Below are 25,748 nucleotides of genomic sequence, written 5' to 3'. Positions count from 1 at the left end.
GCCTGAAAGAAAAGGAAGACAAAAAGGTATGCAAGACCTCAAGGAAAACTCAGGGTAAGACTGATTCCTATAAATCTTATATGGAAACAACTAAGCTAGTTGTAATTCTTCTTTTTCAACTGTGTAGTGCAATCTGTGCACTGGGACATGTTTTAAACGAAAAGTTCCCCGATATGATGCGGCTCAAGTTCTTTTTTATTTTTTTGCATCCACATAGGAGAAACTAAGGAGCACAGCCAAGGAAAATAAGGTTGCTACAATGTACCATTTCATCAAGCCAGGGAAAAAAAAAACAAGCACTAGAACATACATCTCCAACACCCAGACATCAAAACAGGTATTTTTCCTTTTCAATTTTGTTTATTTGGACAGGCTTAGGAGGCCGCCTGTTTCATAAAACAGGAAAGCAACTTTAGAGGAGTGATCCCCAGTTAGCCCAGAATACTGTATATGGTTTAGAGCAGATGACATGCAGCATTCCATTGAACAACTCACCACCCTTCAGGACCAGCCCATGTGAGAACAATTGTTCTAACACCAGGAAGAGATCATACGAGCACGGGGGAAAGAAAGCAAAAGTACATGAACTCCACACCCAGGTTTGTAAAAAAGCACAAAGGGAAGTTATGTTCACAACTTTTCTCTGAAAGTCAATGAGATTTCAACATCTGAATTTTCCATTCTGTAAAATCATTCTTTTGTAGAAACTAAATTACAACATGAGTTGACACCCAAGCTGACTTTCTGAAGGACACTATGGTGGTCTCATAGCTCAGCCATCACATTACCATTGTATACCTGGAGAACTGAAAACTGATTAAGTGTTCATGAGACAGTGCTGAGAATTGTACATGAGAATGTACAATTGTATGTAGTTACAATCATGAGAAAACTGAATTTTGAGAAGAAATTAATCCACAAGAAGCTTCTGCTAAATATGAGATAGTTCCAATCACCTGAATTCTGTCCTAACATACTAGAATATTTTATTGTACAAACCTCTTTTGTTAGAAATAACTAACTCTTTTTTCTTACATCTAATTTCTGTGAACTAGAAGAGAGCTTCTCTAACACCTACCAGATATTATTCTCAGTGCATTAAGGAAGTTTTTCTTTGATGCTGTTTCTTACTATTCACATGGGGTGGATACATAGCACAAAATGCCCCATAAAGAAACCAACATGCATTCCAAAAAACTGCATATAACACCCTATTGACTGTGATGTCTAACCAGTTTAAACATGTGTATAAACACTGTCCTGAAGCTTCAGCAAAATCAAGTACAGCACACTTACATACAGACTTACTAACTCCCAAATAATGTAAACTGAGATTGATAGATATTATCAAGATTGACATTACAATTCCAGGGCTTGATTGCAAACAGTAGCACTGACACTATATGAAAGTTCCATTCCAGAAATGAAAATTTGGATTAAACCTTTTGAAATTAAGGACAAACAGTGCAAAGAAACTTCACCACAATGATTACATTTGTTAACATTTCAGCTGACTGAAATACATTTTCTATCTAGGGATACAGCCTCTACATGCATTTCCAGTCAGCTTAATTTACATGATAAATTATTTTAAATATTATTCTCTAAGTTTTATTTCTCCTATATTCCAATATAATTGTTTTGGATAGTGTCTCTTTTCTGCTAAGAACACGGATTTCTTGTAATACACTTAGCTGCAGAAGACCTTTTTATTCAAGAGGCTCACTATATATTGAAAAAAAAGCTGTAGCCTGCAAGTGACTAAAAAGCAGCCTGTAAAATCCTGTGCACAAGGACATAATTCCTCTAAGATTTGCAACCACACTAATCTTACATCAACCTTTATAGGCTGGGTGAGTAGTCCAAGTAACTCAGTTTTGGTAAATATGACAGTTGAGGCAATGACAGAAAACATATACACCTTAGATTTAAACAGCCAAAACCACCTCACCGGAGTTACCAGCACTGGAAAACAGCTGTACGAGCTAAAAGGCAAGCAGAAAACCTGAAATGACAATATCATGTTTAATTCTGGTTCTGGTACATGATTCATTGCTTAACCTTTAGCACTGAGCCTCTCTGTGCCTCAGCTTTCCTACACAGAAAAACAGGGATTTGCACAATTTTTCATGGTGTATCAAATTTGATCTGCTCCCAAGCTTCTGCTAATAATAGCTCTGTGTGAAATGGAAAGTAGCCAGTTTTAAGAGCTGAGTGCAAGTAAAGAGCATCTGTAAGTTACATAAAAAGAAATTCAAAACATTTTTGGCAAGGAAACATGACCTAGTACTCTGCTCAACAGTAATTGTCTTCCTGTCTGTATGTGAAGCTGCAACATCACTTCTGATCCATACTCAGATTTTAGAGGAAGATTTCATTCTTACCGGCTGAAAACTTGAAAAGGAAACAAGAAAACAGAGGCTACATCCACTGACCGAAGTTTGTTTTTTTCAACTCCTTCCATGTCAGCATGAACTTCCAGAGTTCTTCAAGGAAGTCATTAATATCCCCTATCCCTCTTACCCTGTCTGGCTGTCTCAGCTTTGCAAGTCTTGCCCATCCTTGAAGAGACAACTTACACTGCAGGTTGGGAGAAAAGAAAGGAGAGAATACTTAGGGAGGTGACAGCTGGAGAGATGCACAGCATCACTGCTGGAGAAGCCAAAGGGGCTGGAGGAGCTCCCAGAGCCACTGGCTGTAGGAGAGGGACTGCAGAACTGACAGCAGTGGGGAGAAAGGTGCCTCTGGCAGGGGAGACTGGCAAAAGGTATGGGGTGCATGGAAACTGAGAAACACACAGAAGCCCTGACTTGGACTTGCATATCCAAGGACTTTTCCCCCTGCAACTCCAACATAGCAAATACAGCTCACAAGCAGATAATGCTCCAATTGGCAACCTGCACTGACTCATGGAGCAGAAGAAACCTGGCAGCACTGGGTGAAATGGAGATACCAGATGCAGCAGCAAAGGGGTGTGAGGAGGGAGGGGCTACATTCACCTTATGCACATTAGTGGTACAAATGTACTGCAGTTTTGGGCATGCAAATTTGTTTTGCTCAGACTTTAAGATGCTTCAGTATCGCTATTCTTTGTATGTTTTTGACATGGTTTGCAGCAAGTCTGCTCTTGATTTTCTTACTGATAGTCACAGCTGAAAGGTCTTACTTGGAGTGATAAAGCTGAGGGGTTTTTCTGTTAATTTTTAAACTTCCTTCTATTCCCCCTTGCACTCCCCTCATATCAATAAACATCTGCCTTCCTTCCTGAAGGCCACCCATGCTAGTGTATTCCAGCAAGATCCTGTTCCAGGTCATAGCACACAGCCCAAGCTTTGTACTTGCTTCACCTCTACCCAAAGGGATTTAAAGAATTAAACCTCCAGACAATCTGGAAAATCTAAGTTGAACATTTACTGCTATTAACCCCACAAAAGATTGCACTGGGCTGATATGCCTAAGTAGTTACAGCATTTGGAAGCACAGACTTCATCAAATGCATATGCCACCCAAGTAAGATATTTCCTACAATTCAAAGTCAGCACCCACCACTTAAACTGTAATCCCTCCCCCTCATTATCACTCTCCCCTCAAACATATATTACTTGGCTTTGTCTTTCTCCCAGGAGAAAAAAATGGGTTTGATTCTCACTTAGCTAAGGCTACAAGAGCCTTAGCTCACTGCATTCAGAGTGCCCAGACAGTGCAAGGACAAACCTGCAGGAATTTTCTGAAACTGTTTTGAAAGCCAATCAAATAATAATTAAAAAAAAAAGGCTAGAAACAGGAATCAAGCCAAATCCAATAATTACTGCTGAAGACCCAGTTCAGTAGCATCAGTGAGCAACATGCTGAGGAAGACTACCACATCATAAAAAGATCATCACCTTTTTATCGGTAAAAATCTAGTGCAGATGAAGAGAGATCTTGGCTGTTAAGCATTCTTCTTCATCATGCACACAAACCTATAAAGACAGAGAAGATATGAGATTACCAGAAGCTGAAAAGAAGTCACAATATGAATACCTCATGCCCTGCTGACAATCAACCAGGACGAAAATGACCCAGAAAAAGATCTGGATATCAGGACTCAGTTTGACAGCCACTGCCTTGCAAGAGCACTCACAATTTTTCTGTCCTTCATCTCTTTCTCCTCCATGGTGGGTGAATCCTTCAACCATTAGCTTAACTGACACTTGCTGCTCCATTCTTCTTGAGATTATTTGATGTGGTAGTCACCTCTGTTTCAGTTCATCTCCCCCCCTCAACCTCTCCCTGAGCCCACAGCCTCAACAGCAGTGTCCTACCCTGTTCTTTGCATTCAAGAACTTTGCAAAGACAGAGGATGAACAAGGGCCAAGTTAGTATACAGAATGGAAAAAAAGTTTTGGCCCCCTAAAAGCAATTGAACTGCCTATTCTGAATGTGACTTGGGGCATTGTGGATAATGGCACAGCTCCTCCTGGACAACTCCAATAAAGGAAGTCATGCAGACTTCTGTATATGTAACAGTCAGGCCAAAAGAGGTAAGTGAGGTCCAGAGGGTGGCCAAATCTTCCTTGCCCGTTTACCTGTTCCCTAACACCACCTAAGCATAGAGGCTGTTTCCACTGTTGCAATTCCACTGCAATTAACAGTGCCTCCAATGTTAGATTGCTGTGCTCCGCTTTTCCTTTGAGCTCTCACAGTTACAGCTCTCATTCCACTTCCTGAGGGACATCTTTTCTAAGACTCATCTGCCTGTCCCATCCTGCTGTTATGCTCCTGCTGCTCCACTTTTCTGATTTTATAGACAAGTAATGCTTGAGCTGCAATGCTCTGTAGTCATTGCAAGATCATAATATTTTAGAGCAGAGTTTGAGAGGTGTAAAGGAGTATATAAGGGAACTATTTTTACTATTTTTAAAGAAGGGAAGATAGGATGAATGAAGATAAAAGCCAGTAAGAGGAAAGCTGCAGGAACAGCCTGGTCTGCTCAGCCAGTACCAACCAGTTCCATCTGGTAAGTGGAACGAATTACGTAGCGCACCGTGTTGCTTTACTCTCCTGTCAACACAATCAAGCAAACGTAGCCACCTGGCGAGGTGAAGCTAGAGTGTTTTCAAACTGTCTGCTTCTACAAATGCTTGACATTCTTGATAAAGTTGTATCCTCTTTCAGTTACTGGAGAGATGTTGTTAATGTCTATAGCATTTGGGAAAGGCTTATGTGCATCAACTGTACATAGCAGTGCAACACTGAACGTGCAAAGAACTTGAAAAATGTTTTGATTCCTCTTCCTAAAAGGCTAAAAAATGAAGGATTTCCAACTCCTAATATACCAGTAGATCCATCTGTTTCTAATCTCATTGTTCTGGGTATTTCTTCGTGGCCCAAAGACACAGAGGGAAAGTAAGTGATATTTTCCAGAGCGTGGAAATTAATTTGCTAGTGTTACAGCCAGTTCCACTGCTTTCCTCTAAATGACTCCACGGCTCAGGACTGTCAACTCAGCCCTCATTGTAGTCATTAGCTGTAGGGTTTCTCATTTCTACAGACAAAGTTGAAGAACTATCTGGGCTAGAGAAGAGGTTATTACTGATAAAGTTCAACTTGCTAGCTCTTTGCCATACTTGCATGCTACTTTAAATGAGAAAAAATACAAATAAATCATTTATTATCCCATCTTCTGTGAAAGTTCAGACAAATTATCAGTGGTAAGACTTTCTCTTCAGTGTTACCACTGATAGCCATCGCACTGTAGAGTTAGGGAGAAGCATCCTTACAAGACACAGCCTGCCTGTCAGGGCACACTGCAACAGACTTCTCTGTTTCTACAGAATTTCTTGTCTTTGTTTCTCAGCAAGGGAGATTTGAGCACCTACCCTACAGGGTCAGCCCTCCACCCCCAGATTCAGCTGATACAAGGATTCCTGGCCTTTTACAACAGCAGTTTCCTGAAGCCATACCTATCAAGTCCTTAAAATGGACCTTTTAGCAAAGATGAACATGATGTTTAATCTTTAATGCTAGCGCTTCCACTGAACAGATATCCAGAAGCAATCTTCTCCATCAGTTCTGTGGCATTATGGAACACAACTGATTTTCTGGTGTGCCAGAAATAAGCTTTATATTTATGGCTTTTAAATAAAAGTCATTATAAAAATCAAAATCCTCCCACTCATGTTTTCAAAAGGTATTTCACCTGAAGTCATTTTCTCTGTGAGTTAAACTCAAAGGAGTGTTTAAGGTGAAGTAATTTCCAGCTCCTGGGAATATTACATCACCTTTATCTGCCTACAAAAGTTTGGGCTCTGAACAAAGTTAATACTCCTGTTAAAAGGTTCCTAGCCTCAGTTCTCTATTTCCCATCTAAGGATCCCATTCCTTCCTGCCTGCTTAGATGTACATGCTCTGTGTTTACCTTGGTCTAAATAATCCTGTTTAATTCATAGCCTCTTTTGCCTCCATACTGTACTCTTAGGATTTGTGCTAACCTTTTCCTCACAGAAAGAGAGGTCTAAAGGAAAAGTCACATGTGCAGTAAGGTATGCAGCTGTTTTCAGAAGAATCAATGAAAAACACCTTCTCCACATCAACATACAGATCATGCTTACAGGACAATTCCCAAGACAAGAAAAGCTGAATATATCTAGCATCTTACAGCAACCAGAGGAGGGGCATCCAAACTGTCTCATACAATTTTCAGTCATCTGGTCATTTTTCTTGCCTTGTTCTGTTTTCAATGAACTAATTTGACTTACAGAAGAGGCAGAAAACTAATCTAAAGAATATAATAGAAAATCAGATTTTTCTCTGCAGCTTCAGTGAGCTGAATCAGCATACAGGCAGCGAAGTCACATAAGGGATGCAGCAGAGTCATGCAGCCAGGAGCAGGAGACTGAAAATCAGCATGCCAGCAGATCCCCACCCCAAGGCTTTTCATTCCAGTAACTAATAATGGACAGCCAAAGAAAACACTTGGCCTTTTGGCCTTTCCACCCAAGCAGAATTTGAAGTCCAGAGACGTATGCTTTGCAATAAAATAAAAAGGGAATTTTGTATGCAAAGTTTCTTGATATTTTTATTTCATGTTAACCCATCCAATCATTCCTAGGGCTAATCACATTTAAGCAGGCAGTTCCATGATTTCAAGCACTTTATCCTTATTATAGTTACTGTTATTTATCCTTATTATAGAACAGTAGAGAGAGTCCCAGAGCTCAGCCATCCTCAGCCTCTGAATGGACGCACAGTCTGGGGGAAGGGATACCAGTCTGAAGCTTTGCCAGAAGGTCCAATCAATCAGGCACTCTGCTAGTTCCTAGAAAATGCCTGAGTCCAGGTGTTACTCAGTTTCCCAGGTGAATCTGTCTACTGATGGGGTTTCGTGCTGAAGGATACTAAATAAGTATGTCTTTCCCAGTTTCTGACACATTATTTTCTCCAATATGATTCAGATCATATTGGGAGTGTCCAGCACCTACAGATCAGTACAAACTCTGTATGCTTTTTTAGGTTTTGATACACTTGTAGCATTTTTGCATAAGAACAAAGTGAGATTTGGGATTTAGATCAGTAAAAAACAGGCTTTTTATGCATCCAAGTGGAATCCAGAGTAAAAGAAGGAGATAAGAGGACTAGGGAAGTAATAGATATAATTCGTTTTTCCTGATCATGGTTGGTCCACCTTTCAGGAAAATCTGAACATATCTCTTTGCTGGCCTGCCTGCCTTCCTTCCTCAGAAGACACAAGGCAAAAAACAGACAGGCATTCCCTTTCCAGTTTCTTGTTTACAAAACAAATTGAATGTATTACACCTTTAAAACATCTGTTTGCACTCCTAACATGAGAAAAAAATGTTGAGACTACATGTTTGATAACAAGTCATGACCTTTGCTTTGGCATTTGGAGTCCGGTTAAACTTGGCTTGTTAAGTTTTCAAAACACAGTCATTTTTGAAACTTCAATTAAATAAAGTCCACTTATTCTAAAATGAAATTATTTCTATATTTCTGGTTTAAAGATATCCACAGAGATTATCAAAGAAGTCTCATTACCTTGCTTTATTTCTTTTTACTTTTTAATTACACTAATGGATGAAATTCTAGCTAGTGAGTGAGAGTGGTTTTAGTGCAGGGGTGGTGAGCTCATGAGCTGAATACAGCACACCAAGCAGTTCATCCAGGCTACAGCTCAGTCCTAGCACCATCTCACTCAGCGTCCCTGAAGCACAGAGAGGCAGCAAGCTACAAATCAGCTGATCACTTGGGCAGCCTGAACAAACCATTTCTTCTGAAGGAATCACAGACTTTCCACTGTGTGCCTTCACCTCTGTAAGAACCACACCACAAGAAAAGTGCTCGGTGGGACTGTGGAGGCACATCCTCCAAGACAGCTGTGCAGCCTCTGGCCATAGGACACGCTGTGCAGTGGTCACAGGACAGAGCAAACCTGCATGGCCACATGACAGGACACACACGCAGCCTTCAGCCATGACTCATTCCACATGGAACTGCACATGTGGCAGCTAGGTGACAGGGCAGGTAGATTTGGAGAATGTGACATATATACATGGCCACGTTCCAACAGGGGAAGGGACACACCTTTCTTTATCACAGTTTTCGGAAGCCATGTGACTGCTCAGCTGAAAGCAAAGGCACAGCTGCCTCAGAGCAATTCTGGTTATGGCAAATACACTGCTGCTCCTACAAACACAAAATTTTTTCTTTCTCTTTGCAGATATTGTCTACTACATGAGAGGGTGGTCTGCAACTCCAAGATAACAAGATAGTCCATCTTATTACATAATAATGAGGATCAGTACAAGGTTTCCTTTTCAACCATTTGACTGATAGTGAACATTCTTCACACAGGCAGAATGCTCGAGGGACATCCTAAGTGTCTGTTCATTCCTACAAGCTGTTTATAAAATTACAATAGAATAAAACTGCCCATGAAGAAGAAAATACTAAAATAATAGCTAAAGACATAAGTATCATTGTCCTTCACTGAGTACTTGTTCATTTTTCTTACCTGATTTTCTGAAGTGTAATTATTGTTCATGGTCTTTTTTAAGGGAAAGGCTTTTCTTAAACCATGGAAAGACACAGGAACAGAAGGATCACAGCAGTGACAGGAAGAGCAGGGAAGCAGCAACCAGACTTGTTAAGGATTCAGGTTTTTGTCTTTTACAAATGTAAAGTGACATCTGGCACAAAAATACATCAATAGGGTGAATTCCCACCCAAAAGTTCAATGATTGGGAAACAATTACAGAGTAAACACCTTCTTGGCAAAAGATCAAATTTCTCCCAGTGCAGAGACTTCACTGGAAGACAAAAGAGATAACTCTACATTTGGTATTGCTTCATTGAAGCACTTCAAAGTTTTCACATTGCTGTGATGAAAAGCTATGCCTTAGGAATATGTTTTAATCTATATGCTTCATGCATGCTGTATCCAAACACTGTTCTGAAATGCAGTACCTGCAAGCAGGTGAGGTAAAAGTGGAAGGTCAGTGTCTTTCCTTTAGGATCAAATGTTGTTTTGATACCTGGATTAGGTTTCTCCACACAAAAGCAATGTGCTGCTGTTAACATTAAACACTTATCCTCTTGATGCAAACCAGTAATTTTCAACATGAGGGTTACAAATTCCAAGAGGTTTATCAACCATTGCTGGAGAGTCTGAGGAAGGTGGCTCAGAAACACCAACCAGACATATCTCTCAGGAAAAAAAAAGACAGTGTGTCCATAAATCCATTCTCCCCTTATTCTCCCTGTTGAGGTTTCTATACTCCACCCTCACTCCTCTCCTGGGACCCCTCGGTCCTGTGGTTCAGTTCCCCATTTCTGATCTGCCTTTCTAAAATAATCCCCTTTTTACATTTGAATTCCTCCACTCTCCTTTAAAAATACAAAACTTTTACCAATTAACAACTGAAAAGAAATTTTCTGTACCCTCCTACCCTGAGCAGACAGAGTTGGCATTCTAAGATAACAATTCAGCACCTCTTTGCTTTAAAAGTGTTGCACACTTAAAAACAAAGCCTGACATTCATCTACCTAACTGCAATTTCTTAATGACTTTCCCTCAGGTGTTCCTCTCCTAAAGTACAGTGTTAGGTACTGAAGTGACTCTGTGCATGCAGTGACTCAGGCATGCATACCTGATTACTCTACTTGTCTGCTTCCAGAGTGTCCAGGGGTTATTTCATAGCTTGATTGACATTCATAGAATGTAGCATTCAGTGGAATGGTAGAGATGAATCAGCTGGAGGGGAGAAAATTTATTTCTAGTCTTCTGTCTACACTAACAGCCAACTGCCACAATTCCGAGCACAGGACTCACAGTTCCTGACAGTGGCCAGGCTGTACCTGACCTCCACAAGAACAGGCTAGGAGAGATGGCAAATCCTCCCACTGCATCAAGTTACAAAGCCAACAACAGCTGTCTTGCCACAGGCAGGAGCATGCTGCCCACTGAGTGAGACTTTGGAATGTGCTAAGGAAAAGTAGGCTTTCTTCAGGTGCTGAGAGAACTGCCATCCCTATTTATGCAGCAACCCAGCCACATGGGTCACATCAGGCCAAAAGAGTCACAGATAACAACAGCATGTGGACAATCCAGATTCCCAGAGGAATGTGGGAGCAAATACATAAACATGCCTGCTGTAGCAGCACTTGTCCACTCTTATAAAACCCAGTTTGGAATGGTCCTATATTATCGTTCAATTTTGTATCGCGCTGGTTGAATTTGCTGGATGTGAAGCAGAAGCAGTAGTCATTAGGCTAGGAAAATGGAACACATTTGACATAAGAACAACAGTTAGAAATATAGAAAATTCTGGTCTCAGGTAAAGACATTTCTCTGAGTAGATTTACATTTCAAAACGCACTTTCCAAATAAAGCAGAGACTCATGTAATTATTTTTTATTCCAATCCTTCTGTAGCAGTAGCCCAAAGGACACGTTATAGGACATGGCCTGGTGTTCACAAAGATCTGAGCCAAACTTTAAGCCTGTTTTTCTAAATATCTGCTAGTCTGCAAAAGCACCTGAGTTTATGACATGATGTTGAGTTTAGGATTATCTCTACACTGAGTTAAGTTCTTAAAATACCTTATTACATAACAGTTTTTTGGGGCCCTTGCCTTCCTCCATTTACAACATGATTTTCCTCTGGGACAAATCCAGACAAAGTAGTGATGAAGTCTACGCTTTCTGGACACTCTTTTTTTCCACTATATCATTTGTTGCAAAAATTGGCAAATGATAAAAGGCAAACCTGAAGAAAATAGAAGGCGTCACAATGAAAGCAAATGAATGTGGCTTTTTGCCATGGAGCTCTTCTGCAGTGCCAACCAGGCCATTTAAATCACACTTTGCACTATTTTTTAGCAACTGCATGTTCCTCATCTTCCCATATGTGGCTTGAGATTGTGGGTTGTAATTTGAAGCAGAGCTAAAGACCCAGCTTGTAGTTGATTTATGTGGATGCTTTACTTTGAGAATCAGCAGTACTAAACACTGAGTACTCTGAAATATCATCTCCTGAGCACATCAGTCATAAATTAGTGCAGATAACAAAGAGAGCATATAAAAGCCCCATCATGTCATGGGAGTTTTACGGAATAAATTCAGTACAAGGAGACACAAGAAAAGAAAGTGCATTAGGAAATCATTCTCTCTGATTTCAGAGCAGACTTTGGTCTAAGTAACTTTGAGACATTTGATTTTACAGTCTTTGTGTATAATTTCCTAGACTTTTCTCAAATCAAAGCCTGAACAGAACTAAATCACTACAACTCCTGTGTGCCTGTCACAAGTATCTAGCATGATCCATGAGCCAAGGCTCCCGGACCCAAAAGCACAGGCCACTGAGCCAGACAAGCTTCCTTCCTGCCAGCAAACCAGCAGAAGAGGTTGCAAGACATTTGTTTCTTCAGGTGACATTTACTACCATTAGTGGCCGATAGAAAAGGTAATTCAGGGATAGCAGAAAGAAGAATGTATTCTGACAGGTAAAACTCCCACCCACTCCTTTTGGATTTTGTGGACAATGCCCAGCACTTCCTATCTGTCCTATGCATGCATAAGACTTTCTGTAATAGCAGCTCCTCCTTCTTCAGCAAGCCTCCTATATCAGTCCCACTGTCCTTGCTAAGGCACTCTCAGCTCTCTTCCTTTGCCTTCCCTCCAAAGTCACTGCTCTCCCAACAACTCCCAGGTGGAATATCCTCCCAATTTCCTGCTCATCTGTGTACAAGTTACTCCATTCCTGCTTTGTCTTCAATGACCCTAACCAATCTCCCATGCTCTCAGGGCTTCTCTCAAGCAGCTTCCATCCTTGACTTCGACATGTGAACTCCCTTCTACATCCCTGTGGCCACCTGTCCTCCTTTTTGCTTACTGAAGTCCCAGCTTATAATCATCTCATTTTTATATCCAGACTCAGCTTCCCTCTTAATTCTCTCTCTCTTCTTGCACCATCTTCATGACTCCTCTCTGTCATCGAGATGCCTCCCATTCCTTCTCTCATCTTCCCCAGTTTCTAGGCCACACTACAACACAACAGAGACAACTTTTGAGAGTATTTTTTAAGGAATAAAGAAACTTATTCTTCCCTAAGCTTTCCTTTCAGAAATTACTCAATCACTTGGCTGCTATTTGTCAAAGTTTTCCACCTCATGTTTTCCATCAGCAATGGAAAAGTGCAGCCAAAATTGCTAAATCTTCTCAAAGTTATGAGGAACTGATACACAAAGCCATACTAGGATATGCTGTGGAGACTTAACAACACAGAGTGCTATCTGTCTCTCTTGGAATTGTACTTGCATACAGGTTTTATGCTTTCATTTAGATTATTGTCTTGAATAAATTAGCTCCATTAGCTTTAACTTTGCTTCAGTAAAAAACACTGACCCTGGTTAAAAAGGAAGGGTGGTGAGCTCCAACTTTAACAGACTTTGCTAAAAATGCTTGCTAAAAATTCCACGCTTATGCACATGGTGGCTATGAGCCACCTCCAAACAAGGAACAGAGCTTACTTGCCAATGTCATCCTGCTGCTCAGCTATCAAATCCCTGTTAAAAAGTACACATTAAATCATTTGACTCTAGCATGTCTAAAATTTACGTGATCTGACATTTCCAAAATGGGTCTTGCATTTTGTCTATATGTATTTTCTTTTTATCTTACCAATGAACCCTAGAATAATTGTTAGTAGCTTTAGGCACCCTGAGCTATGTGTCTCAGACGTGTCTACAGACATGAAATTCCCAAGCTTTCAAAGTCCATACACAAAATGCAAAAATCTTTGTAGAATGCATAATGATAACGTTTTAAGTTCTTCCTTCCAAAATCTTTGCCAAAAACTAAACAGACACATACACTCCCACACAGTGTCCTTAAAAACCATGAACATTCTGGTTGTATCCCATGTTCTTTCTTGAAAAAAATATACATTACAGACATTTTAAAATTTTCTTATATTTCTCAGTAGTTTTGGTAGGCAAAAACCTTAAATTAAAAGGAAAAAAAGCAACATAGACAAAACCAAACCGCTGTGACTGTTTTAGTTTACTCCTGAAGACTAAAAGACTAAAATAAACTTTGTGTTTAGCTCACTACATCAGCTAAGAGGAAAAAACCTCTCATCTTTCACTTAGTTTTTACTTGCTTGTCTTCACGAAATCTTAGAAGTTACTGGTGCTGCTTTCTTTCATTACAGATTTCCACAGACAAACAGAAACAGTGCAAGTGAAATGCCAGGGACAGTGAACTCATTTTATAAATAAAAGTGTGAGTATGTACAATATATAAAATACATGAGTTCAGATTTGGTCAGATAATATTCTTACACCTGTTCATTCAGGCTTTGGACCAAAGCACTTGCAGAGCCAGTGAATGATACTTGAACAGAGCTGGGTAAAAATAGATTTGTTCTTGTAACATTATCAAAAGGATCTGACCTTAGAGATGACAACATCTGATGGGGTAAATCATCGGAATTGGATGTTTCCTCATGTTTTAGGATTGGTTAGTATTATTCAGTATGCATAAAATAGCTGACCCCTACTACAGGACATACTGTATTCATGATCCATAGCTTACTTCTTCAGTCCTATATCAAGTTCATTCCATAGTCCTATTTGTATTATACACCAAAACAATCATTGAAATAGTTTCATTTGCAAAGAAATCCATAAGTACAAAATAAGTTACTTTACAAGATTAGTGCAGAACTTTGACAGACAGCAGCCTCTAAACTGTTTCCTCTTTTCTGAATGTCTTATATATCTTATGCGTGCAGCTATATATGTAGTTAGGAATAGTACTCTTTCCATTACAGTAGCTTTTGCTTCCATTGATAAAAAAGAATTTATACAGTATTTACTGCATTTTAGCTCTTTATGTCTGCTTTGTGACCAAGGCTGCTGTCTGTGAGCACTCTTAGCTTTGCCTGCATGGCTGAGGACTGTGCCCTCTCTGCAGAACCATCCACCAGTGAGTGACTCTGCCCAGCACCTTGCTGCTGTGGTCACTCAGTCCAGCAGTGTGGAGCAAGCCCATTCTCTGCAGAGTCACCAAGGAAGATCAGCATTGGAAACAATTTAAACCTGTGCCAGGGAGGATAAAAGCTGTGCATGTCTGTATCAAGCAGGGAGGCAGGCAAGGAGGCTGTGTGCACTCATGCCCAAATGACAGTGAAAGCACAGGTTGTCCTGCTGAGCCACTTTTAATTCATGCTTCAGCAACTTTTGTAGGCACTGGTGACTACAAATACTATTGTATCCAAATACTATACAATACTATTATCTAATACTATCTATACAAATACTACTACAATACTATTGCACTGACACACAATAATAAGGCAATTATGGCAATGCCTCCTTTGCTCAAAACCCATAATGTTTTTTGTTGACTCAGAGTTTACATTTTGTTTCAGTTCACTGCATGTGAGACTTGGAAACCTTGGCTGGAACCTCCAGTTTTGTCTATACACAGAGCACAGTATCAGTTTAAATTGAACAGTTTGTCAAGCCAGTAAAAGATCTGGTGGGCATGGATGACTCAAGAATGACATCTCTGCATTTGAATCACTCACTCTAGATTTCAATCAGCACAGTCTTTGCCAAGCCCAGGGCTTCAGTTCTGAGGCAGTGAGATAGGGCATACTGCAGAAGAAAGCATTTGTAATTACAAAGCAGTGTTTGGGGGGTTTTTCTCCAGTTTCATGACACATTTTCCAATGTCATCATTTTTGTAGTCTGTACTGTCAGTGTTTTCCATTTGTTTTTGCAGGAAAGATGGGTTTCTGCTAAATATTAAAATTTTGTCTATTTGTAAGTTGAGCAGTGAAATAAGGTATTGTTACAATGCTAAATGTTAACAGCTCTTCTAACTCATTTCCCTGCAGCTGGGACTAAAATTAAGCAGTTAATGACTGTACCCATAACTTAGAAATACCTCTACAGAAATACATGCTCCCTCCTGAACACCTACCATAACACCCTAATTAACTAGCTAGCATAGTGGCCAACATTCCAGCTGCCTATGAGATTGCAGCAAAATATGGAGTTTCTAGTAGTCAAAAGAAGTAGAAAAATATGAATCTCTCTTCAGAGCAAGCATTAGAAATTCCATGGAAAAACCCAAGGACAAAAAAGTTATCTAAGAAGCAAAAAAAAAATACCTGGTTTGCCAGAGCCATGCAGCTAAAATATGGCATCTCTTCCAACACGGTGAAGATCCCTCCTGTCAACTTCTTACTAAAAATATTGATGTTACATGAAATTAAAATGAAATTTAATTACCTTTTTGTGTGTACTGTCAGACAGGAGTGCTGCAAATATATACCCAGGAGAGTACATCTGACAGTAACTCAGTCCTCTATCCAGCACAGACACACCTCAAAGCCCTTTCCAAATCCATGTCCATTTTCACACCTGCAAAATGAAGTTAGATCTCAGTCTTCTTCGCCTTACATGGCTACAGAGATTAGGCAGCTATCAGAGTAGTTCACCTTCTACCAGTGTAACACAGCAAACAGGCTCTTTTCCTGGGGGTAGAAAAACTCTTAGAAGGGCCTGGGGCAAAACAAAGTGGAGCACCTTGAAAACCTTTCACCCTGCACATATACCTGGAGGCTCCCCCAGCAAGAGAAGGAAGGTAATTACATATTCCCAGGGGTAAAATAAATTTTCCTTCTATAAGATTAATAACCCCTGCCAGAGAGCAGAGATCTCAAAGGTTTGCTTGACACAGATTAAGCATATATGCATATATATATATACACACACACACACACACACACACACACACATATATATATATATATATATATGAAAAATGCATTATTCAAATATATTAGGATAATGAAAACTCCTATCCTATGCAGTCAAGAAACAGGAGAGGAAAAATCTCTTGTATTGCTTTTGTATTAACCAGGCTGGTGATGACAGTCATGTTTTAGCTGTTCAGCTCATAGCAAGAGAGCACTAGGTACAGAAGCAAATTCTCCTTGCAGATGCCTCACAACAGTTTGCAAAAGCAGGTAAATGCTAAATACAACAGCAACTTCACAAATACAGCAACAGAGGAATGGACTAGTTAAGGAACTCAATTACTTTTCTTTTTCTGTAAGTTACTGGCAGACAAGCACAAAACAAAGTTTCCCCAAATTCACTTCCAGCCTAAGGTTAAGCCAGCCAGCTGCAGGCATTTGCCATGGTATGCATGAGTATGCATGTAAGTTCGTTGAAGTTAGATGATTTGCATATAGTCACTGAGCCACCTAGTAGCAGGACTTTAAAAAGGACATATTTGCAATTCCATGCCCTAATAGACCAGGATCCATCAACAGATCAAGTGTCTACCATGTTGGTGTCTGCTTTTCTTTAGACAGAAATGTTAGGAAAAGGTTTAGAAGAAACAGTCAAGTATTTGTCCTTTGGCCAGTAAAATTAAAGAAATGTCTTTCTTTTCCTTCATATAAACTGTGGCTTGAAGCTTTTATTATTTGTATTGCAGTCACATTAAGTTACATACACAAACCAAATGGCTGAGACTCCTGGGATTTTAGATTCCAGTCAATACAAACTAATTGAAACAATGTGTGCTAGCAAACAGTGCAATGCTACATGGCAATGGGACCTTTGCTTATCATGTAGCTCTATGTGCACAGCAGAATTATCCTTTCCACACATTAAAAGGATGCTCTTTCACATAAAGAGCATCTCCTAAGTTCAATTTGAACTTTCACTACTCTTTTTAATGATAGAGCATTTAGGAGATGAGTGATTTGCTCTTTAGGAGCTCAAGTGATCTTCTGGTTTCCGTGAATAACTTTAAAAGAGATGCCACTCTGTTAGAGGCAATCCAAATGTGTGTGACACTTACTGTACACGAAAGTGTTTCTTGTACAACTGGATGGGCATCATGCCAGCCAAACTCATCCATCAGGCTGTCAACACCTTACCCTTTTTCTGCAGTGACCTATGTGGAAAATTCTCTTACAAACAGCTGCTCAGATAAGAGGCAGACAACAGGTTGTCTTAAACCCCCCCTTCAATTGTGCATAAATGTTTGTGAATTTCTAGTTCTATCTGCAAGATGAACATTATGTTCTTTTGAATTACATTTATTATTTGTTTACATTTTCTATTTGCAGAAACTCTTCTGGACCTCCTACCTCCACTGCCAAAAAAAGACTTTTAGTTCACTGACCTTTTCTAGCTGATGTTTTTGTTAGGATGTGAATCCTGCAGATGGAATTCAATTCTTTTCTATTTGTGCATTTTTTTCTAAACGGTTCATCAGCAGATGTGAAAAGATAGTTCAGAATCATGTGACAAAAGCTCAGCAATGGGTAGTGTGAATGTAATGAAGACTTGTACTTCACAAAACTAAATTACTATTTTGTTCTGTAAAGCAGTGTCTTTTCCAAATGCACTGAAAATAAACAGACTGGAAGTGCCAGAGTAACTTAGGACTCTATTCTTTTGGACCTTCAAGAAGACTTGGACCTTAAACTACAGGCCAAACTAGTTATACATTCCCTAACTCCTTGGCAGAAAAATTACTTCTGAACAAATCTAGGCCTTGGAAGGTGCCAAAAGAAATAACTGATTGACAGCTGTAGGTAGAATTTCCTGAATAAATCCCTAGATGGCCATGTGTAATCATGCTGGATTAGATGTGTGAAGAAAAGTCCTGAGCTGGCCAGAAAAGACACTATTGACCTATTTTTCATGTCACCTTCAGGATGAAATGCACATCTAGGTCATTGTGCATACCCTAAAATGTTACCACTTCTCTTCCCTGAATTCAGAGGTAGATCATTTCCAGATACCAACCAACATTTGATGAGATAAACTCAGTTTTGGAAGTAGGATTTAAGCCTAAAATGTTTTCTCAATCTTTTTGAGAATTAATCTGGTAATTTTTTTGCAGTCTAGCATAGACTCTTATCCCCATATATAGCTAACCTGGCATGTAAGCAATTTTAGTAACAGCAACACCAATTTTAATAACAGCAACACCTGTTCAGAAGTGTGTTCTTAGTTCTCCGAAAGCTTCACCAGAAGCACCATTTCTTCTTTTTAAATGTGAAAGCAGAGATGCAGACATATTCTTCATACTACCTGGCAGAAATATTCAGCTATCTACCTGCTAAATAATAACCCCTCTGGGAACAATTTACAGCAGTTCCTTAAGTTAGCCATATTTAATCCCATTTCAGAAGAAGATATTGTTTGTGAAATTAACTGTGCATGCAATGAGCCTTGAGAAACTACATTCGAGTTCGCAGAGCTCTAGCAGTCCTCATATTGGATTAGATTGTATCACATACTAATGTTCAATTGATGATCTGTAGAAACTTTTTCCTCCTAATGTGACATTTGCTTTTCTGCCAAGAGACATCCTTTTCATTCTTTTATTCATGCACAAAAATGATACAACATTCAGTAATTCATACTCTTCCTTACCATTTCAAGTGAGTCCCATGACTGTAGTTCAGTGCACAGAACATTCCTTTACAAAACGTGGGGGCTGGTTTTATTTGTTTATCCTTTCCTTTACACATTTCCAGAATGTCAGCCCTGACATTCTGTATTTTTTAGTTCTTTGTGGTCTCAAAATTATGGATTGCAAGCTTAGTCAGAGCTATTATTGAGGGTGAAGTTAATCAAATACAAATGTTTATAAACCAGAGTTTTAAATGCTACAAGCAAAAAACATTTTCCACTTTTCTTCAGACCTTATTCTATTCCATATAAACACACTTCTATGGCTGATTCTTGTGCCATCAAAAACTTTTCTGACTCTTTTTGGTGCAAAGGTGTAGCAAATGCTAGTAGAAGGGAAGAAGGTTCAGTTCTGGGTGAATTCAAGAAAGTCAAAACCTGCTTAGGTTTCAATTCTCTCGGTGACATGAGGAGTATAATAATAACAATCTCCAGGGAGTGCCTTTCATTGTTGTCCATACTGACCACACAGAAAACCCCTGTCAAAAAGATTCATCTCAATAGACACAATTTTCTGAATTCAATTAGAAAAGGTACTGTTACAGCATGAACTGATATTCATATCATTAAAAAACAGCAACAGTCCCATGAAGGGGATGAAGGCAACCAGAAAGGTCAAACCAGCTACTCATTTTACGTGGGAGCCATAGAGATGAAACTGGGGGAATATTGAAGAAATTCAATAGATATACCAGAATAACTGACACTGCTTGAATAAATTAATAACCACCCTCAGTTTTGTCACTGTCCTGGTCAAAAAGTCCTACAGGGTATAAATTCCCCAAAGTCTTAGTCTAAGGAACACAAAGAACACATATATCTATTCCATAAAACACATATTGTATAGATCACAAATTAATTTTTCAATTCCCATTCAAACAAAAGAAGACCTATTTCTGCCTGCTTCTGCAACTGTTTTACTGCTCAAAATGGCTGTGAGTGCAATACATGGCTTGGTGTATGTATGTATTATACACACACAACCTGTTTAAAGGCCTAGAAAACCTCAGTATACAGAATCACACCAAAATGAATTTAAAATTTCAGGCATCCATGAGCAGCTTTATATTTGTATACTTTGTGTTCATGGAATTGGCCAACACGTGGATATTCCTTTCTAGTTCACCCAGAACATTTTACTCATGCTAAAAAAATGGTATTTTGTTTCATGTCTAGAAAACACACTTTTGGTTAAAATCATAAAAAGAGGAAAATTTCCAAATCACAGTGCCTTTTCAAAACCCAATTTTTAAACTTTCTAAGTTACAAAATGAAATATGTTAAATTGCCATAATTTTCCTTTTGAAATGGGAAAATCTTTTAGCACAGGACCTAAAAATTATTACTTTCATGCCTCCTAAAACTGCATTTTTGGGCAGTTTTGGTATTCACAAAAATGATCACAGCCTATAAGTTAACATCCCATACACAGGATTGTCACAGTCTACTTTAGCACCCAGAAATAAGAGAACAGTCACAAAACTTTTAAATCTATAATAATATCTGATATAATAGTAAAAAGAAATAGCACGTTTGTATTATTTCTTCACACCTCTCCCGAAAAAAGTGCTCGTGAAGAATGAATATACTATTAGGAAATTCTATTCATCATGCTTTATTAAAAATTGATAACAAGTTAAGTGATAGCGCAGTGAAATCTTTGGCAAAGTTTTTTCTAAACAGGATTTATATAGTTTTAGTAAAATAAAAATATAATACAAGCATAGCAACCAATTATAGCAAGGGATAGTGTAGGTGAACCCATAAACTTGAAATTATTTTTGTTCTTTGTGAGAAAGATGTTTATGGGAATATCCTCCAGCTTTGTTGTCAAGAAGTTTGGATTGCTTTGCAACACAACGTGTATGATACTGGGGGTTTTGGTGCACTGCTGATATCCCTTACAAAAATGCAGCCCCAGTGCTCAAGCTCTGGGAAAGTGGTACCAGTATTACTTAAGACTCACTCTTGTTCCTTGCTAAAGTTAACCCAATATATTATCATTTAGAAGAAAAGCCTCGTCAGTGCCTAATAAACAAGGGTGAGTTTAAAAAAAAAAAACAACATAGCTTTCAATTTGAGAAGGAACTTTTACCTGCTTTATATAAATACTGAGAAAGTATTCATCTAGGCTAAATAGCCTTCAGCCTTCTTCAGCTGCACTGAAGATTTGTATTTATATCATGATACGAAAATACAAGATTGGAGTAATTATTAAACAGAAAATATGGAGGCTACATCCACCTGTACTTACCAGAGAGAGGTTTTAAATCCTCTCAAAAAATGGTGTGCTTTGTTCCTCTCACACTCCCAGAAGTTCAGTAACTGGCATGTTGTTGGTACCAACTGCCATGTTAACTAGAAGTTTTAAAATTAGACTAGATCAGAAAATAAAACTGACATAAAGAAGAAACCTTGAAATTGCAAGGAGATATGGACTCTGTGATCTACCCAATGTTAATGATTGAAGGGACATAATATTTAAAATAAGAGCACTGCAAAGGATTTGAATGTTCTAGTGCTGCGAGACATGTCACAGACACTGAGTACAACCATGACTATTTTAACTCTTCTGACCTCAGTGACCCATCCAAGTATCACTGAGGAGGACATCTCTGAGGGTGTCCTCACCTTCATCATGTGCCCAGTCTCTCACAGAACGCACTGGCATGATTTCCTCCCTACAGCAATGTCCAGTTTGTTTTTCCAAGCTGCCTCTTCTCAGATTGCAGTAACTGACAAACCTTGCCCTGGGTAATTTTGTTTGCTGGATATGCTCTCTCCAGGACAGTTTTCACTAGGAACCTTTCCAAGGATGTGTCACCCTGAGTTTGCCTTGGATGTAGATGTTAGGTAACTATTTAAATCACACCACCACAGCTGCTTATTCCTGTATCAGATTAATGAACACTGTGCACCCTATCAGAGCACTATATCAATTCAAAATAAAAGAGAACTTGATCAACAGGATAATCATAAAGCAGAATTTTTTTTCAGTGTTATAAAAGAGCAATTAGGAGAAAAATGATCAATGCTTTTAACTAAGCAAGGAGAAAAGAATTTGAACAATCTGTATGATTAGAGAGCCAGTTTCAAACCCATATAGGCAGACTGGAACAAACCTCTCCATGAATATCAGTGAGAAATTGAAACCTGCCTCACAGACAAAGATGGAAATTTCAAGATTACCCTTACTACAAAACCATACTCTTTTAATAAACTAAGTTAATTTTAAACTGCACCTTACACTTAAAGGGCAGTTCTATTCACATTTTTACCCACAAGCAAACCAACAGTAAGGTTTTTCCAGAGTCCTTATCCTTGGTCAACTGTTTTTGTTCTTATTTGTGCTGTACAACTACCTGTATAGAACTGTTGTTTAATACCATATCATCTGAACAATCAGAACTTCAAATACGGAATGGGAATGGTTTTTAACCTGAATTAACTTCATTGATCAATTTATGGTCAGCCTCACATGGATTACCACAGAACAGCTGAAAGAAAAGAGTGAACAGCAGCACAAGTACAGGAACAACTGGTTCACCACTTAGACAAGAGCTGAAGGTAAATAAAGATGTTTCTAGTGCTCTGGCTGTAGGCTAAGGACAAAAGATCTTCACTGAAACAACACAGTTGTTCCCCTCTGCCCCTCTTTCTGTCATGCCAACAAAAGTATCTGTGGGGTTACACTGAACAGCAGATCAAAGAGCTGTCTGCATCAGGAGTAGCACTTTCACTCTGACAGGGTTTTTAGCAAAACCAGGAAGGCGGAGCGCTCCCATAAAGCTGTGTTTTCATCAACATCCCTGTCTCATCAAATCATGCCCTCATTTCTGAGTATCAATGGACTTTCATGCAAAGGTCACATTTCACCATTTGTCTTTAAAGTGCATCATAAATAAATTGGAATCAATATTTTGGTAAAAATAGCTAATTGAGGAATGACATCCTCTATCCACAGAACAAGTTTAATGTCTCCTGTAGACATGTCCAGTCTTTATTTCCCTTGTAAAATAACCAATACAAACATTGTTCATAAAAGGGCTCCGGTAACTTCATAAGTGGTCGTGAGATTATTTAGCCTCTGTACCTAAGAACAAGTTTAAAGCTACATGTTCACTCAGAGCAGCATTGAGCAAAGGCTAGGCACTGCATTTTAGTTATTCATTTAAACTACTGTTAGTTAACCACAAGTTTAATGCTTCCATTTTACTGACAAGTGGCTGAGTCTCCAGGAGTGAAAAAATCCTAGTTACATCCACACACTCTTAATTCAGTTCAGCATACCATGCTTAGTTTGCTTGAAATGGGAAATTAGATTGCTATATGTACTATGAATTTAGTACAACTGGTCCATTGGTGATGGTCCCTAGGGCACAAAGAGAGATCATCAAAGCTAGAAGGACAAGATCAACATGCAGAATGTGTGAAATCCACACTGCTGTCTGTCCACCAGTCTGTGTAATTAGCTGGACATTGGAATTGAAATAAGAAATTAATTATTTTCTACGCAATGATAAGATAGACAATCATTCAATAAGCAAATCTAAATTTAATCTTTCCACGAATTATCTTTGTTACTTAAATGGGGGATTTTCCCCTTTAAAAACAATCTCCATTTGTTATTTCACACTCAACTCTACATTTCTTTCAAAGCCCTACAGCTAGTTATAAATACAGCACTTCAGGTTCTCAGCACCAAGACTTCACCGAACCTCTAAATCTCCTGATTTTTACATGCTGATACAGAAAGACAAGGGCTATCCTTCTGTCTCATGCTGACACCTCAGTTTCATTAATCAGGGGATTTCGGCCATGTAAGTCTTCTCTGCCCTCTCAGTCAGTCATTTGTTTTGTTTAGCACTGGTACTCATTCCTACCCCACATGTAATGACACAATCATTTGCACAGGGTTTCCAGAGATACACTGAACTAAACTTAAAGGTCCCTGAAAATATGAGCAGGAGGTCATGCTTCTGCTCTTTATCTCCTGCTAGCTCTGGTACTCACCAGACCCTCCTTAGAGATAATTTAGTGTGCTAAAATGGCAGAGTGAAAAACAAGGTTGGATAGTTTTCCACTACTCTACCTAGTGAGCTACATCTGCTCAGGAAGGGTTTGACAAATATTGAAACTGTTGTCTAGGTAGGGGAGAGAGTCAGTGCAAAGCACAGCTCAGCTCAGGGAAGAAGTCCAAAACCTTTCCCCTTCCACAGAAGATGGTACCTTCTCCTGATCCCTTTTCATTTGCATTATTTTTAACCTTATCAGTTGCCTGATCCAGTTCACAGTCCCCCAAACAGTTGTGTCAACAACTGAGTGAGTGACAGCCTGAGTGTAGAATTTCTTCCATCAGTTTCTCTCCAAAGGCCACATGATGTCTGAGCAGTGTTTTGCTTCAGACATGTTTATTCGGTTGCTTTAAATCAGACCATGAGTGGAGGTGTTACCAGGCATGAAAGATGAGAATCTGGTGCATTCAGCTTTTATAAAGGTTCTTCTAGTCCACTCTGCTCTACCACAACAGGAAAAATAATATCAAGTATGGTGGGCAGCTGTGGTATATTCCACCTTTGTTCTCACGTTCTTCTTCTTACATACCAGGGTTAGTCTCCACAGAAACTAGAGATAAGCTTGCACCCTTCATTATCCCTAATAAAGCTTCATAACTACTCACCAAGATATAAATGATTTGCACTGAAGCTGCTAAGAAAATTCAGAGTTTATCTCATGAATTTTTTAGAATTAGATTAATCTGATCAGCAACAGATAAATTACCAATATGCTGGCTCCTACACTTGTTTAAGAGCTACTTAGCTCCAGGAATGCATTTCAGAAAAGCACTTCCACCTATCAGAAAATCATATCTAGTGATAGGCTGCATTTCACAGTAGCAAGGTAAGTTTGATGCTGTACTTTGGTTGATCATCAAAGCTGCAGAATTACAGGGGTAAATTTACCTGACTAGGATCTTCTGTGACTACAAGACTTCAGAATAGGATGCTTCAGACAAAGTGCAGCTGCGTTTGGGTGGCAACTCAACTGACATTTAGGAAAATGCCTCTAAGATCAGGCATCAGGACTCCAGTTGTACATTCTGCAAAGCTTTCTCTCCATTAGATTTATCAGCCTTGTGTGGCGGCTAGACAAAGAGGTTCATAACTTCACTGACATGTAGTTAACTATTAGAGTGTTGTCTGTGACATTTGTTAATCTGTTTCCAAATACAGCAAAGGGTTTATTTGGTGCTTATCACCTCACTGATGCCCCTTGCTCAATGTTGGGAGAAATTTCAGGTTAGTCTGGAAAACACCAGGCATTTGCATTCCCACAAGGTGAAACCCTGAGCCATGGATCATGGACCCAGCGTATTCAGCAGAATCAAATCTCTACTCAGCACTTCTAAACTACCCATCTCCCATCAAGCTACAAAATGCTGCCAGTGGCAAGTAGAGTTTCCACCTTTCAAAGGCAGCAGGAGAGAAAGAAAATGAAATGAAAGGTAGACTTCCCTACAGATACAATTACAGTTCTTTGTTTCATCTCCAACCTGTTGAAAGCAGAGCAAAACTATAAATATACAGAAGAAATCTTCTCTGAAAAACTTCAATGCACTAAAAGATCAGGAGATCTTCATGTAAAGCCTGTAATTTCATTTCTTCAAAGTATTCTCACTTAAACATTTATTGCCACAAGTGTAAAGGTCTCTGTGAGATTAACGTGAATATTGTT

General features: G+C 39.1%; 1 long non-coding RNA gene across 2 annotated transcripts in view; it reads right to left on the bottom strand.

Annotated features, from left to right (window-relative positions):
• LOC132327527 (uncharacterized) overlaps positions 1-25,748 on the bottom strand; it is a 118,446-nt gene that overhangs the window by 53,016 nt on the left and 39,682 nt on the right. For both annotated transcript variants that reach the window (XR_009486542.1, XR_009486541.1), the window contains one exon: positions 15,801-15,932. This is a non-coding gene — a long non-coding RNA (uncharacterized LOC132327527). The remainder of the gene's footprint in view (positions 1-15,800; positions 15,933-25,748) is intronic.

This window comes from Haemorhous mexicanus, chromosome 5 (assembly GCF_027477595.1).
Source record: "Haemorhous mexicanus isolate bHaeMex1 chromosome 5, bHaeMex1.pri, whole genome shotgun sequence".
NCBI lineage: Eukaryota > Metazoa > Chordata > Aves > Passeriformes > Fringillidae > Haemorhous > Haemorhous mexicanus.
The sequence above is the reverse complement of the archived record's forward strand: the minus strand, read 5'-3'. Positions and strand labels throughout refer to the sequence as shown.